The sequence below is a fragment of the Dendrobates tinctorius genome, unplaced genomic scaffold (genome assembly GCF_039654945.1).
Source record: "Dendrobates tinctorius isolate UK_male_01 unplaced genomic scaffold, ASM3965494v1 ptg000209l, whole genome shotgun sequence".
Classification (NCBI taxonomy): Eukaryota; Metazoa; Chordata; class Amphibia; order Anura; family Dendrobatidae; genus Dendrobates; species Dendrobates tinctorius.
In genome coordinates this window covers 6556296-6572898 of record NW_027361876.1, presented here as the reverse complement: position 1 = coordinate 6572898, position 16603 = coordinate 6556296, and positions in this window count along the sequence as shown.

Below are 16603 nucleotides of genomic sequence, written 5' to 3'. Positions count from 1 at the left end.
CTCCCTCTGGTGGTTACTGGAGGTAGTGGAGCTGATCTGATTGACAGAGACTTTTCCACCTGATAATGAGGAAGACGATTGGCGATCTGGGGTTTCTGATTGGGATTTAAGACAGCTGACTCCCTTTATCCCTGCTGGTGATTTTCTTCCTGTGCCTCCTGAGGTCTGATGTTTCCTGCATGTTCAGCTAAGTGGTTCATTTGCTATTCTGTTTGCATTTGATCTGGTTTTGTCTATCTCTGCTTTGTGCGGGTCAGCCAGCTCCGGCTGGGGCTGTGCTGAATCACCACCCATATGTTTCTGCATGTGCCAGTTTGTTTTTTCCCCTGTTATATTGGTCTCTTTTTGCTTTGCTTTCAGAATATACTGTGCTGATATAGTGGGGGCAAAGTCGTGCGACTTCAGTGTTTTTGTGCATCAGACGTGTTGGACTTTTTGCAGGGTTTTTTGCATGATAGCAGACAGTGTCTTTCCTTTCCTGTCCTGTCTAGTCAGTGTGGGCCCCATCATTTGCACAGTCTATTTTTCTGCCTGCAATTGTGTTTTCATCTTGTCTCACCGACAATATATGTATGGGGGCTATTTATTCCTTTGGGGTCTGCTTCGGGGCAGTTTAGATTTCAACTTTCTTGCTTTAGGCTTAGTTAGCTCTCTGGCTGTGCCGAGGCGTCTAGGGCATCGTAGGTATGCTCCATGGCTACTGCTAGTTGTGTGGACAGGATCAGGGGGTCTGCAATCCCCTTAGCTACGAACCTCTCTGGTTTTCTATGGCTTAGCCTGGGCCTGCTATCCTCCTCGGTGAACCATTCATAACAGGGGGCTGTCTATTCCTTTGGGGATCTGCTCCGGGGCAGTTTAGATTTTACCTGTGTGTCTTTAGGCTTAGTTAGTTCTACGGCTGTGCCAAGGCGTCTAGGACATCGTAAGAATGCTCCACTGCTACTGCTAGTTTTGTTGATAGGATCATAGGATCAGGGGTCTGCAATCTGCTTAGTTACCAACCTCTCTGGTTTTCTGGTGGCTTAACCTGTTCCTGCCATCCTCCTTGATTACTTATTTATAACAGCTACACTGTTAGTGAGTGACACATTAGCCAATGATGGGACAGTAGTAGTCCCATCATCTGGCTAATGTGTTGAATGTAAAAAAAAACAAAAAACATAGAACATATAACATACATGCTAATTATGCAAATTGTCTCTTCAGAGAGGAAGAGGACTAGAACTCTAGTGCCACCTATTGGAGGTAGCAATCCTAAAAGTCAATGTTGTCCCTTTAACGAGCCTAGTTACATGACTTAGGATAAAAGCCAAGCCAGAATCTCCATTTGCAGACACTGTGCTTCGGGGTACTGCCCCTCATCAGTGCAAAGTGGGAGATCTGGTTTGGCTGTGAGAGAGGCGTCTGACCGATAACCAAGAAGTATCATTTCTCCTTGCGGAGAATGACATGCTAAGCATGTCGAGGTGAGGAGACTTAAAGCCGCAATGCTCCTCTGGGAAATATGCTAATTATGCAAATTGTCTCTTCAGAGAGGAAGAGGACTAGAACTCTAGTGCCACCTATTGGAGGTAGCAATCCTAAAAGTCAATGTTGACCCTTTAACGAGCCTAGTTACATGACTTAGGATAAAAGCCAAGCCAGAATCTCCATTTGCAGACACTGTGTTTCGGGGTATTGCCCCTCATCAGTGCAAAGTGAGAGAGGCGTCTGACCGATATCCAAGAAGTATCATTTCTCCTTGCGGAGAATGACATGCTAAGCATGTCGAGGTGAGGAGACTTAAAGCCGCAATGCTCCTCTGGGAAATATGCTAATTATGCAAATTGTCTCTTCAGAGAGGAAGAGGACTAGAACTCTAGTGCCACCTATTGGAGGTAGCAATCCTAAAAGTCAATGTTGACCCTTTAACGAGCCTAGTTACATGACTTAGGATAAAAGCCAAGCCAGAATCTCCATTTGCAGACACTGTGTTTCGGGGGTACTGCCCCTCATCAGTGCAAAGTGGGAGATCTGGTTTGGCTGTGAGAGAGGCGTCTGACCGATATCCAAGAATAAATCACTTATGAAATTGCCTCCATAATCAAAAAATAAATACCATAACTATTGATATAAATCACAATATCCTACTGAAAAATTAAATCAGAATAAAGGACCAATTGGTATAAATAGCAAAAATTTTTTTATTCATAAAGAATTAAAACAGTACAAATAGAGAGATGCACATATCAATAAAGGGACGTTATGAGCCCATTTTATTCCATACACCAAACACTGAATGAATACACCGTTATGAAAATAGTAATAAATAATGGATGAACAATAGCTGCAGAACCCCTTATTCTATAAAAACATACACAATAATGTAAACATCCACAAAAGTGTGAAAGCTGTGGAATTTGTAATGTATCTATAAATTAGTGCAATAAGGATTCTGATTAAAATGAAAGCTCTCAGACCTATGTAGCCACTGCAAATTGCCGAAAACCGCAAGGGGTCTAAACTACGGCGATACCCATGGATTTAATCTAAGCCAAAGTGCTAGCCATCCCCATGGCAGTATCACCCTTTGTTGGCGGCAAGAAATCCGCTCTCACAATGAAACCCATGCAACGGCATAATGGCAATGGTCATATAACACAGAAACAAGGCCTCCCGTTGAAGCAAAGGCGAAACGCGCGTCGGGGCAGAGGGACGCCTGAGGAGACTCCATATCCATCATCGGTAATGGCTGCTTTGCTCTATTACATAAATTGTTTCTGTGTTATATGACCATTGCCATTATGCCGTTGCATGGGTTTCATTGTGAGAGCGGATTTCTTGCCGCCAACAAAGGGTGATACTGCCATGGGGATGGCTAGCACTTTGGCTTAGATTAAATCCATGGGTATCGCCGTAGTTTAGACCCCTTGCGGTTTTCGGCAATTTGCAGTGGCTACATAGGTCTGAGAGCTTTCATTTTAATCAGAATCCTTATTGCACTAATTTATAGATACATTACAAATTCCACAGCTTTCACACTTTTGTGGATGTTTACATTATTGTGTATGTTTTTATAGAATAAGGGGTTCTGCAGCTATTGTTCATCCATTATTTATTACTATTTTCATAACGGTGTATTCATTCAGTGTTTGGTGTATGGAATAAAATGGGCTCATAACGTCCCTTTATTGATATGTGCATCTCTCTATTTGTACTGTTTTAATTCTTTATGAATAAAAAAATTTTTGCTATTTATACCAATTGGTCCTTTATTCTGATTTAATTTTTCAGTAGGATATTGTGATCGATATCCAAGAAGTATCATTTCTCCTTGCGGAGAATGACATGCTAAGCATGTCGAGGTGAGGAGACTTAAAGCCGCAATGCTCCTCTGGGAAAATATAATATACATATAACATACAACACATAACATAGATTCCAAACTTACCAAACACCTAATTCTCCGAAGCCCTCGTCTCTTTTAATAAAAATAATAAACCAACCTATGCTCACCTTTCCACCGTAGTCCAATTAATAACGAGGGTCCCACGACGATCTCTCATGTAGAACACTGACATCGGGTGATGTCAGTGCTCTACAGGGGTTCCAGCGATGAAATGACAGGCGGAGGTAATCCTCCGCTGTGTATCCCTCCGCCGCTAGGAAAGAAGTCCCATAAGGCCGGGGTCATACTGTCGAGGAATACGGATGAGTGAGAGGCGTTAAAAGCACGCATTACACACGGACAAATTATTCTCTATGGGTTTGCTCCAAACAGCCGTATATTTCTCATCTGTATTCTACGGTCCGTGCCAATCGCAGCATGCTGCGATTGTCAGCGTACTACGCCCGTAGTACGCCAATGAAAGTCTATAGGTGCGCTAAAAATGCGCATTACACACGGACCACACATGTGACTTGCGAGAAATACGCACCCGGTGTCTTTTCGAAAAGCCGGCAATTCAGTGCGGTATACAGTAAACTTACACTGACAGGTTTAATAAAGAAATGAAAGAATAGATATATACATATAGAATACATATATATATATATATATACATATACACACATGTCATTGTGACAAACATATATATATTTATATTTCCCAGAGTTCTTCATAGCAGAATAGCCGCAACTTAAATTGCCGGCTTCTATCAAATCATTCCCCAACCCGACATGAAATGACACATGGTTTACATTCAGTAAAGCATTTCATTTCATGTTTTTTAATATGTCCCTGTCTAATAATTAGATGAGGGCTTGTGTGCAAAATTTGGGAGTTGTAGTTGTTATTTTAAGGGGTTAATTCGTTGTTTAAAAATACGTGGGCTTCCCATTGCCCTATAGTGGTGGCGAGTGGGTTAATCTAACAAAGGGTTAATGTCACCATTCGATTGTAAGGTGATTTTTAATTTTTAATTAACCATCTGTAAAAATTAGCGAATCCAATAAATCGTTGCACCTCCTTCACTGTCTTGGGAGTTGGCCATTCCTGAATTGCTTGCATCTTGCTTGCATCCATGCTGAGACACTGAGGAGAAATAGCATACCCCAAGAATTGGATTTCCGTTTTGTGGAACTCGCATTTCTCCAGCTTGATGTATAATTGATTCTGCCATAGACTATCCAAAACCATTCTCACGTGCCGCTGATGATCCTCGATGTTGCTGGAAAAAATTAAAATGTCATCTAAATAAATCACAACGAAAGCATCGAGTATATCTCTGAAAATATAGTTTGCCAAGTGTTAATAATAATAATAACAATAATAATCATCTATGTAGCAGGTGCATTACGAAGGCAGAAAGGCATAACGAGGTACTCAAAATGTCCATAATGTGACCAAAAAGCTGTTTTCCACTCGTCACCGGGGCTGATCCGTGCAAAATTGTATGCTCCCCGAAGATCTAATTTTGTGAAGACCTTAGCATGTCGCACCCTCTCAAGTAGTTGAGAAATTAATGGGAGTGGATAGGAGTTTCTAATAGTAATTTTGTTGAGCTCTCGGTAATCGATACACTGTCGGAGTGAGCCATCTTTCTTTTTGACAAAGAAGATTGGAGCACCTGCTGGAGAGGAAGATGGTCGTATAAATTCTGTAGCTAGGTTCTCGTCGATATACTCCTTGAAAGCTTTCAATTCTGGCCCGGACAAAGGATAAATACTGCCGAATGGAATCGCGGCACCAGATAGTAGTTCTACGGGACAATCGTACGGCCGATGTGGTGGCAATTTGTCCGCGTTTTTCTTGTTGCATACATCTATGACATCTTGATATTCTGTTGGTAGTTTTAAATCATCTGTACCTACTGAGCCAACTGAAGCTATTTCTCCTGTTAGTGACTGTTTATTTGGAAACTGTAGTTCCCTCGTCTCCCAGTTGATAGTAGGATTATGCAGTTGTAACCATGGTAATCCTAGGATTATGGGGAAGTGCGGTGAAGAAATTAACAAAAATGACAGTCTTTCTGAATGAACCGTCCCCATACGGACTTTCAACGGTGTTGTTTCAACATCTACCGGTCCAGATACCAGTGGGAACCCATCCACGGTCTCCATTACCACCGTTAAAGGGTTGATTGTGACTTGTAGGATCGCTACTACGAACAGGTGGTGTTATAGAGTTCAAGTCCTCTTCCTCTCTGAAGAGGCAATTTGCATATTATTTTCCCAGAGGAACATTGCACGGCGAATAAACCTCCTTACCTTGACAAGTCAGAGCTCGTATGTCACTATCCACAAGGAGAAAACTTATCCATTAGACCTCAGTCCAGAGCCTCTCACCTAGCCAAATCAGTTCTCATACTTTGTACTGACGAGGGCCAATAGCCCAAAACACTGTGTCTGCAAATTGAGATTCTGATTTGGCTTTTATCCTAAGTCATATTACAAGACTCGTTAAAGGGTTGATTGTGACTTGTAGGATCGCTACTACCAACAGGTGGCATTATAGAGTTCAAGTCCTCTTCCTCTCTGAAGAGGAAATTTGCATATTATTTTCACATAGGAGCATTGCACGGCTAATAAGCCTCCTTACCTTGACAAGCCAGAGCTGGTATGTCTCTCTCCACAAGGAGAAACCTTATCCATAAGACCTCATCACCACGGGTGAAATTTTCATCTGTGAATGTATGCATTACACGCATATCTTGATGGAGACATAACAGTGTGAGTCCTTTTTTGAGCCGGCCGAGGCCAGAGTAGTGGAACTTACTGACAACACAACTGCATTCACTGGTGACGGTGCTTCCGAAGTACAGTCGGAGAAGTCGTGATTTCCGTTGAACATTTCTTCCCTGTGAGAGGATGGATGAGAAATTACTGAGGATGTATCTGAGAAATCACACTCGATTACCACAGCCGTGGTCTTACGATATGTAGTGGGACAAGCCGATATATAGTGACCCGATTTTCCGCAGTAGAAACATAAATTTTCTCTGAAGCGATGTTCCTTGCGTGCGTCGATGGTACTCCTCCGAACCGCATCAACTTGCATAGGTTCAGACTCTGCCTGAGAAGACGACTTGTTTTGAGTTTCCCTGGAGGAAGATGGGAGTAATATGGGGTTATTACAGTTGGTCTCCGCCCACCTCTCTTGATGGCGTTCCGTGAGACGAATATCTATCCAGATACAATGATTTATAAAGTCAGTCAGATTAGTAGGTGATTCACCCCGAGACAGTTCATCCTTAATAGTAGCAGACAAACTCCTTCTGAACACTGCATATTTTGCTGAGTCACACCATGCAGTGTCCAGCACCCACCTCCGAAATTCCATAGCATATTCCACGTCAGGATGCTTTCTTTGAGGAAGTGTTAATAATGCAGCTTCTGCCGTGACGTTTCGGTTGGGATCATCGAACATCTGACACATTGTAGAAATAGTCATTCAGAGAATTCAGACATGCATCATTGGTTTCAATCAGAGGATGAAGGCTAAGGCTTTGTTCGTCAGCAACTTTCTCATGGCTAACACCTTGTCCCATTCAGTTGGGAACTGAACCGCACGTGCTGAAAAATATAACTGACACTGATTCAGAAATCCATGGAATTTGTCTCTTTCTCCAGCAAACCTGAATGGTGGGAGTTTGGGAAAAACCGGACCTGGAGCTGCAGTTGGAACTGGGGCTGGAACCGTAGCTACAGCTGTAGTCTCCACATTAGAGAGGTGAGAGGCTATAGCCTGGATAGAATTATCAGCCACATTTGCATTATGATTAGCTTGAGACTCCTAAGCCCTCAGTTTTGTCTTAATTGCCTGAAGCTCCCCGTGCAGTCCTGTGACAAATGAGCACAGCATCTTCACCTGTGCCTCCATCATGTCTGATCCAGTGAGCTCCATTTTTGAGGATTGAGTATTTTGTCATGCGATTATTACAATGTTCTATGGAGACCAGTGACGTGGGTCAGAGTGAAGGCACGGACATGATATTTTAGATTTCAATGTAATATATATATTGTAGAGAAACAAGCTTCAGGTAACAGATGGAAACAACAGTGGTTTAAAGCATCAGGCAGAGTCTGGAATATGAGGGGTTATCAGTACAGTCCAATGGTGCGAGTTCAAGTCCGGGAATGCAGGATCCAGAGGTCCAGAGCCCGGACTGGGCTCCAAGCGGAGAGCCAGTCGCAGCGGAGGTGGGTGCAGAGCAGGTCCAAAGTGACAGTCTTTCAAATGGAACGTGAATCCAGAAGCAAGCGGGGTATCCCAAGTAACCGAAGAGACAAGCAAGATACTAGTCCTTCTAGCTTGGTAGCAGGTGAAGTACAAGATAATCAAGCACTCTATAGTGTGCAGAGTCCCTTTATATATGCAGCAGACAGGAAACAAAGCATCTCAAACAGGAAATAAGATGGCCCCCATGAAGCTATTAACTCCATCTTAGGTTAGGGCAAGGTCCAGCAGAACTAAGGGCAAGACCAAGCAAACAGGAAACAAAGATGCCCCCCATGAAGCCATTAACTCTATCTTAGGTAAGGGCAAAGTCTAGCAGAACTAAGGGCAAAACAGGTACGCAGTTCAAATCCTTACAGAATGTGTCCAACGAGATATGTTTGTTCCTAGCAACAGCTCAGAGACAGGGATATAAATAAAAATATAGTTACTTTTGCATCATGGAATACATTGACTCTGGTGTGCTACTGGTTGTGGATGATGAAGATGAGGATAAGGAGGAGGATAACACCAAACAAACCCAATCAGGAAGCAGATAACCATGTGTGATTGGGAAGAGGTGCCTGAGAATACACCTCCCCAACCAAGCCAAAAATTATTTTTATGTTATGTCTCGATGTTTTCATTCTGTGGTGTACAGAGTCAGCCTGTCAGCATTGTCAGTTGACAGGCAGATGCGCTTATCTGTTATAATTCCTCCAGCGGCACTAAAAACCTGCTCTGACAGACCACTAGCGGCAGGGCAGGCCAGGACCTCCAAGGCGTAGAGAGCTAGTTCATGCCACGTGTCCAGCTTGGATACCCAATAATTAAAAGGCACAGAGGAATCCTTGAGGACATTTGTGCGATCTCCAAGGTACTTGGAGTTCACGGCCAGGGCATTGGGGTACTTGGTACCGGGCAGCTTCTTAAAGGGGCACTGTCACAGCAGCATTGACCCGGTCTGTGCTTCTGGGGCTCCAATAGAAGGGGAATATTTACACGGGGAAGAGAAATAAAGAGTTTTTGTGATAAGAGTTTGTGATGCCACTTGTGGTATCTGATCAATAGGGACCAGCGCTGCAGTGCAGATCCTCTGGGACTGATGGTGTGTTGCAGCAGTGTTGGAGCAGCTGTCCACAGGCAGAGCTGTTGTCCCAGGACAGTGGTGATTGGCTAAAGATGCAATGGTTGCTGATGTTAGATGTAGCAGTGCTGGATGAGTGTTAAGGCAAGAATTGAAAGGACACAGTCGAGTGCAGTTCCAAAGCTTTACTCAGTTTCTGGTGCACACAGATGCCCGCTTGGTACTATGTTCTTCAGGTAAGGGGCTCAGTCAACTCTCCAGCAGATGAAGTACACCTTTCCAACACTCCCTTCAATATCTGCCTTTCCTGGCCGTCCCCACAGTGCTGATTTCCACTTGCCTTCCCTTCCAGCACCTCACAGTCAGTGTTGAAGGCTTGCTGCTACGAATCCTGTCAGACAACATGACCCACTGCATTTCCTTGATTCTTTCTGGCTGCCTTTCCAGAGAAGATAACTGTGGCAGTTGGCTGTGGCCCCTAAAGTTGCCACAGTGATCGGCTTGCTAGCTGAGTCTTATTGTCCACTCCACTAGGCTATGGGCTGAGACCCTTCTGTGACCTGGATTCTCCCCCACCTGACGTCCGTCAGTGTGGAACGAGCCCCACGGGGAGCACTCTCCACCTGTGTCTCTGGGAAAAACCCTTTGCCTCCAGGGAACTTCCTTCTAAAGTCCACTCAGTCCAGCAGCTCCTGACTAGGAGCTGCTGCAGACACGTCCTTTCACTTCCTCACCCTAAGGGGAACTGTCCTAACTTCCTACAGGCTCTAAGACTAAGCTCCACCCACCTCCAAACACCTCTTCATGAACCAAGGAGGGGTCATAGAGGGTGCCCTGCTGTTCTAAGTGTGTGGGATGCAGGTGTCTGAGTGTGGTCCGGTGTCTCCATTTTGACTGGGATAGTGGGATACTACACCTCTGGCTGAGGTGCAGTACCTCTGTGGTGACTGAACCCTCAGGGGCGGCACATACTCCGTCACCATAATCACAAACATTGCACTTCTTGTGACACCACGCCTTGCCTCTGTGGCAGCACAATGTGAGGGTCTGAGAAAACTGTCCTAGAACTTTGCCATTGGACTTCTGTCTCTCTCGCTTGAACTTAGCTGTACAACAAACTGACGTTTGGTGCCTGCGTTCTCACATGGGAACATGGGAATTTTTTCAGCAATTCCGCTACAAGGGCCTTCTGGTACAGCAACATTTTTGTACACCTCTCTGCCTCAGGAAGAAGAGAGTGAAAGTTTTCCTTGTAGCATGGGTCTAGAAGTGTCACCAACCAGTAATGAGTGTCCCTGAAAGTTTTCATAATGCAAGGTTCACGGGAAACGCAGCGCAACCGAAAGTCAGCCATGCATGCCAGACTACTAACAGGGAAGACTTCGGTGTCCTCACCAACAGGACAACTGAACGTGGTGTCCTCCTCATCCTCCTCCTCCCTGTCCTCAGGCCATCCCCACTGAATAGACGGTATGACAGCTGTGCTTGGAGTACCGTCTATAGCGCATGAAAGTAGCTCCTCTTCTTCCTCCTCCTCCTCATTGTCTACCAATTCATGTTGTGATGACATGAGGCTGAGCTGAGTGTAATCACCCTTTATGGTTCCTTGCTCCATGTCCTTCTGCTCTGCCTGCGATGCATCATCTTTAATTGTGAGCAGAGAGGTTTTCAGAATGCTGAGAAGTGGGAAGGTGATGCTAATGATGGCGTCATCGCTGCTTACCATCTTGGTGCAGTCTTCAAAGTTCTGGTGGATGGTACATGTGTCTGACATCCATGTCCACTCCTGAGGTCTAGTGTGGAGTCGCAACTGAACATTGACGGCCTTGTTGGTGCTGGCAGTCAACAACTGCCCTCTTCTGCTCATAAACCCTTTCCAACATATGCAGTGTAGAGTTCCAAGACGTGGGGACATCACACACCAGTCGGTGTTATGAATGAATCACCGAGGAGAAAAAACAAAAACAAGCTAAGCCACAGAAAACCAGAGAGGTTGGTAACTAAGCGGATTGCAGACCCCTGATCCTATCCACACAACTAGCAGTAGCTGTGGAGCATACCTACGATGATCCAAGATGCCTCGTCACAGCCGGAGAACTAAATAAGCCTAAAGCAAGAAAAGGGGAAATCTAAACTGCCCCAGAGCAGACCCCAAAGCAATAGACAGCCCCCAAACACGTATTGTCGGCGAGACAAGATGAAAATACAAACACAGAAAAATACGCTGAGCAAACGATGGGGCCCACACTAACTAGAAAGGACAGGAAAGGAAAGATGTTGTCTGCAATCACGCACAAAACCCTGCCAAAAAATGTCCAGCATTTTCTGATAACAAAAACCCTGAAGTCACTAGACTTCAATTCCCTATATCAGCACTCTGGTATATTCTGAAGACAGAACAAAAAGACACCAATCTGATCAGGGACAAAAAGCAAACTGGCATAAACAGAGACATAAGAATGGAAATTCAGCGCAGCCCCAGCAAGGGCTGGCTGACCACAAAAACTGAGTAAACCAGACCAAATCTCATGTGAAAAAATAGCAGAGCACACTTAGCTTGAGAAGGCAGGAACAGAACTGGAAACCAGAACCTCAGGGCAGGAAAAAATCACCAGCACAAAATTAGGGAGTCGGCTGTCTTAAATCCAGTCAGAGACTCCTGATGTCCACTCACAGTCCTCCTCCTTAGGTGGCAGGTCTCTGCCATTTAGATCAGCTTCATTACCTACTGTCACCACCAGAGGGAGCCCGGATGGAGAACTCACGACTCCTCTGTCAACACAGCCATCTCCACCACCCTCACCAGAAGCCAGAGGTAAACCAGAAAATGAGTTCACAACAATACCCCCCCTTGAGGAGGGGTCACCAAACCCTCATCCACTCCACCAGTCCAATCAGGATGGGCCCGGTGAAAGGCACGAACCAATCTATCGGCATGAATGTCACAGGCAGAGACCCAAGAATTGTCCTCCTGGCCATAACCCTTCCACTTGACCAAATACTGGAGTCTCCGTCTAGCCAGACGGGAATCCAGTATTTTCTCTACCTCATATTCCACATTACCTTCAACCAACACAGGGTCAGGAGGAGCCGCCATAGGAACCATTGGCTCAACAAACCTCTTCAACAGAGACTTATGAAACACGTTATGGATCTTAAACGTAACTGGAAGAGCCAATCGAAAAGAAACCGGGTTAAGAATCTCCAAAATCCTATAAGGTCCAATAAATCTTGGCTTGAACTTTGGAGATGAAACCTTCATAGAGATATTTTTTGACGACAACCAAACCATATCACCCACTTTAAACCGGGGACCAATGGTCCTTTGCCAGTTGGAAAACCGCTGGGCCTTTTCTTGAGAGAGGGACAACTTATCCACCAATGGTCCCAAATCTGCTGCATTCTCTCTACCACAGTTTCAACACCTGGGCAGGCTGAAGATTCCACTTGCCCTGAAGAATATCGAGGATGAAACCCAAGGTTACAGAAAAAGTGCAACATCAATGTGGCAGAACTAGCTCTATTATTTAGGGCGAATTCGGCCAAGGGCAAAAATGAGACCCAATCATCCTGATCAGCAGATATAAAACATCTCAAATAGTACTCCAAAGTCTGGTTTGTTCTCTCAGTCTGCCCATTGGTCTGTGGGTGAAACGCAGAGGAGAAGGATAACTGAATTCCCAGCTTGGAACAAAAAGCTTTCCAAAATCTGGAGACAAACTGGACTCCTCTGTCCGACACAATGTTCTCAGGAATCCCATGCAACCGAACCACCTGTTGTAAAAACAAGGGCACCAACTCTGAGGAAGATGGCAGCTTTGGGAGTGGTACAAGATGAACCATCTTAGAAAATCTATCACAAATCACCCAGATAACAGTCATTCTCTGAGAGACAGGAAGATCAGAAATAAAATCCATTGAGATATGGGTCCATGGCCTCTTGGGCACCGGCAACGGCATCAACAACCCAGTAGAACGAGAACAGGGTCTAGACCGGGAACAAGTCCCACAAGACTGCACAAAATTACTGACATCACGAGATAAGGCGGGCCACCAAGAAGACCGACTCACCAAATCTCTGGTACCAAAAGTACCTGGATGACCAGCCAACGCGGAGCAATGAACTTCAGACATCACTCTCTTCCTCCGCTGGTCAGGAACATAAAATTTTTCCATAGGACAACGCTCAGGTTTGTCCTCCTGAAATTCTTCCAGGGCACGTCTCAAATCGGGCAAGATGGCAGAAAGAACTACCCCCTCACCTAGGATGGTAGTAGGCTCGGTCACATTAAGAGAATCGGCAAAGAAACTCCTAGAAAGTGCATCTGCCTTAACATTCTTAGTGCCAGGAAGAAAAGAGACCACAAAATTTAAACGCGTGAAAAACAAGGCCCATCTAGCCTGTCTAGGATTCAAGCGTTTGTCCGACTCCAGATAAATCAAATTCTTGTGATCGGTGAGAACCACAACTTGATGTCTAGCTCCTTCCAATCAATATCTCCACTCCTCAAATGCCCATTTCATGGCCAACAATTCCCAATTCCCCACGTCATAGTTGCGTTCAGATGGGGAGAACTTTCGAGAAAAGAAGGCACAGGGATTCATCTTAGAAGTCACAGGGTCTTTTTGGGACAAAACAGCTCCTGCACCAATCTCAGAAGCATCTACCTCCACCTGAAATGGAAGTGAGACATCAGGTTGCCGTAAAACCGGAGCTGAAGTAAATCTCCACTTAAGCTCTTGAAATGCTGAGACAGCCTCAGGAGACCAATTCAGCACATCAGCGCCCTTCTTGGTCAGATCAGTCAGTGGTTTGATAATACCAGAAAAATTACCTATAAATTTACGATAGAAATTAGCAAAACCCAAAAACTTCTGGAGAGCCTTCAAAGAAGTAGGCTGAACCCAGTCATAAATGGCCTGTACCTTGGCCGGGTCCATTTCAATAGTCGATGGAGACAAGATAAATCCCAAAAATGAAATCCTCTGTACACCAAAGAGGCATTTTGATCCCTTAACAAACAGGGAATTCTCCCTCAAAATCCGGAACACAGTCCGGACGTGTTCCACATGAGAATCCCAATCACTAGAAAAGATCAAAATATCATCCAGATAGATGATCAAAAACTTATCCACAAAGTCACAGAAAATATCATTCATAAAGGACTAGAAGACAGAAGGGGCATTAGTGAGCCCAAAAGGCATCACCAGGTATTCAAAATGTCCCTCCGGAGTATTAAACGCAGTCTTCCATTCATCCCCCTGCTTGATGCGAATAAGATTATACGCCCCCTGAGGTCAAGCTTAGTAAACCAGCAGGCACTCTTAACTCTGGAGAATAAATCAGACATCAGAGGTAACGGGTACTGATATTTAACCGTCATCTTGTTAAGGGAACGATAATCAATACACTGTCTTAATGAACCATCTTTCTTGGCCACAAAAAAAACCAGCACCTAAAGGTGACGAGGATGGTCTAATATGACCCTTCTCCAATGACTCCTTAATATCAGATCGCATAGCATCATGTTTGGGTACTGATAAGTTGAAAAGCCGACCCTTGGGAAATTTACATCCAGGCATCAACTCAATTGCACAGTCATAACTCCTATGAGGAGGCAAAGATGCTCACTAAATACATCAGAATAATCGGCTAGATAATCAGGAATATCGTGAGACTGAGGATAGGTGGAGAAAACAGGAGCGTCCCTAAGAACACACTGACAACCCCAACTCACCACAGACCCAGATTTCCAATCCAAAACTGGATTATGAGTTTGCAACCAGGGAAAACCCAGAACAATAGTATCATGCAAATTATGCAGCACCAAAAATTTACAATTTTCTTGGTGGTCTGGGGCAACTGGCATTATCACCTGGGTCCAAAACTGAGGTTTATTCTCAGCCAAAGGAGTAGCATCAATACCCCTCAAAGGAATAGGCGTCCGCAGAGGCATCATGGAAAAACCACAATGTTTAGCAAAGTCCAAATCCATCAGATTCAACGCTGCACCTGAATCCACAAAAGCCTTAGTGGAAAACGTGAATAAGGAGCAGATCAGAGTAATTGCCAAAAGGAACTTAGGTTGTACACTGCCCACAGCAAATGTGTGGGCAAAACGTTTCTCTCGTTTAGGGCAGACAGAAATAGTATGAGAGGCATCTCCACAGAAAAAACACAGCTGATTACGCCTTCTAAACTCCTGACGTTGCGCCCTAGACAAAACCCCATCACATTGCATAGGTTCAGACGTTGGTTCAAAAGGTGGCAGCGCCTCCCGTATAGTTTTACGTTCTCGTAAACGCCGATCAACTTGAATGGCTAATGACATGGGATCATCCAGACCAGAGGGAACAGGAAATCCCACCATATCTTTTACGGTCTCTGATAAACCCTTCCGAAAGAGAGCTGCCAAAGCACTATCATTCCATGTAGTAAGGACCGCCCACTTTTGGAATTTTTGACAGTATAACTCTGCAGAATCCTGACCCTGGTTTAATGCCAACAGGGTTCTCTCAGCTTCATCAACAGCATTAGGTTCATCATACAACAAACCCAAGGCTTGAAAAAATGCATCCACATTAGTCAGAATAGGATTTTCAGGTGTTAGAGGAAAAGCCCAATCCTGGGGATCGCCGCGCTGCAAGGAGATGACAATTTTAACCTGCTGCACAGAGCTCCCCAATGAGTCAGGCCTCAAGGCAAGAAATAATTTACAATTATTCTTAAAATTCAGAAATTTAGACCGATCCCCAGAAAACACATCAGGAGTAGGGATCTTAGGTTCAGCAGCATGTGACTGAATGAGGTAGGTGGAAATTCCCTGCACTTCAGCAGCAAGTTGCTCTACACGATCAGACAATTGCTTAATCTCCATTAGGGAAGAAAAAATCCTCCTACAGCCTCAGAGAAAAAGAGGAAAAAATACATATAAAAAAAAAAATTCTGACACTTTTTTGTTTTCTTTTTTTTTAACAACTTTTTCCTGCTTTTGAGTACCCTAGAATCTGCGGTATGGCTGGTGATTCTGTTATGAATGGGTCACCGAGGAGGAAAAAACCTAAACATGCTAAGCCCAGAAAAACAGAGAGATTGTTATCTATGCAGATTGCAGATCCCTGATCCTAACCACACAACTAGCAGCAGCCGTGGAGCGTACCTACGATGAACCTAGACACCTAGTCATGGCCGGAGGACTAAATAAGCCTAAAGCAAGAAAAGGGGAAAACTAACTGCCCCAGAGCAGACCCCAAAGGAATAGACAGCCCCCACAAATGTATTGATGGTGAAACAAGATGAAAACACAAACACAGGCAGGAAAATAGGCTGAGCAAACGATGGGCCAAAACTAACTGGAAAAGAGAGGAAAGGAAAGACACTGTCTGCAATCTGCCCAAAACCCTACAAAATAATGTCCAACACTTCTGATAACAAAATTAACCATGAAGTCACTAGGCTTCTCCCACTATATCAGCACTCTGAAATATTCTGAGACAGAGCAAAAAGTGGCCAATCTAATAAGGGACAAAAAGCAAATTGGCAAATACAGATAAATAAGAGTGGAAATTCAGCACAGCCCCAGCCGGGGCTGGCTGACCACACAAAAAACTGAATAGAACAACAAAATCAAGTGTGAACATTAGCAGAAAAACTTAGCTTGAGCTGACTGGAACAGAGCTGAGATCCAAGACCTGAAAAGCAGAAGGAATCACCAGCACCAAAGTAGGGCGTCGGATGTCTTAAATCCAATCTGAGATTCCTGAGGTCCAATCGTCATCCTCATTATCAAGTGGCAGATCTCTACTGATTAAATCAACCTCACTACCTCCTGTTACCACCAGAGGGAGCCTGAAAGGAGAACTCACAACTGGTAGACCAG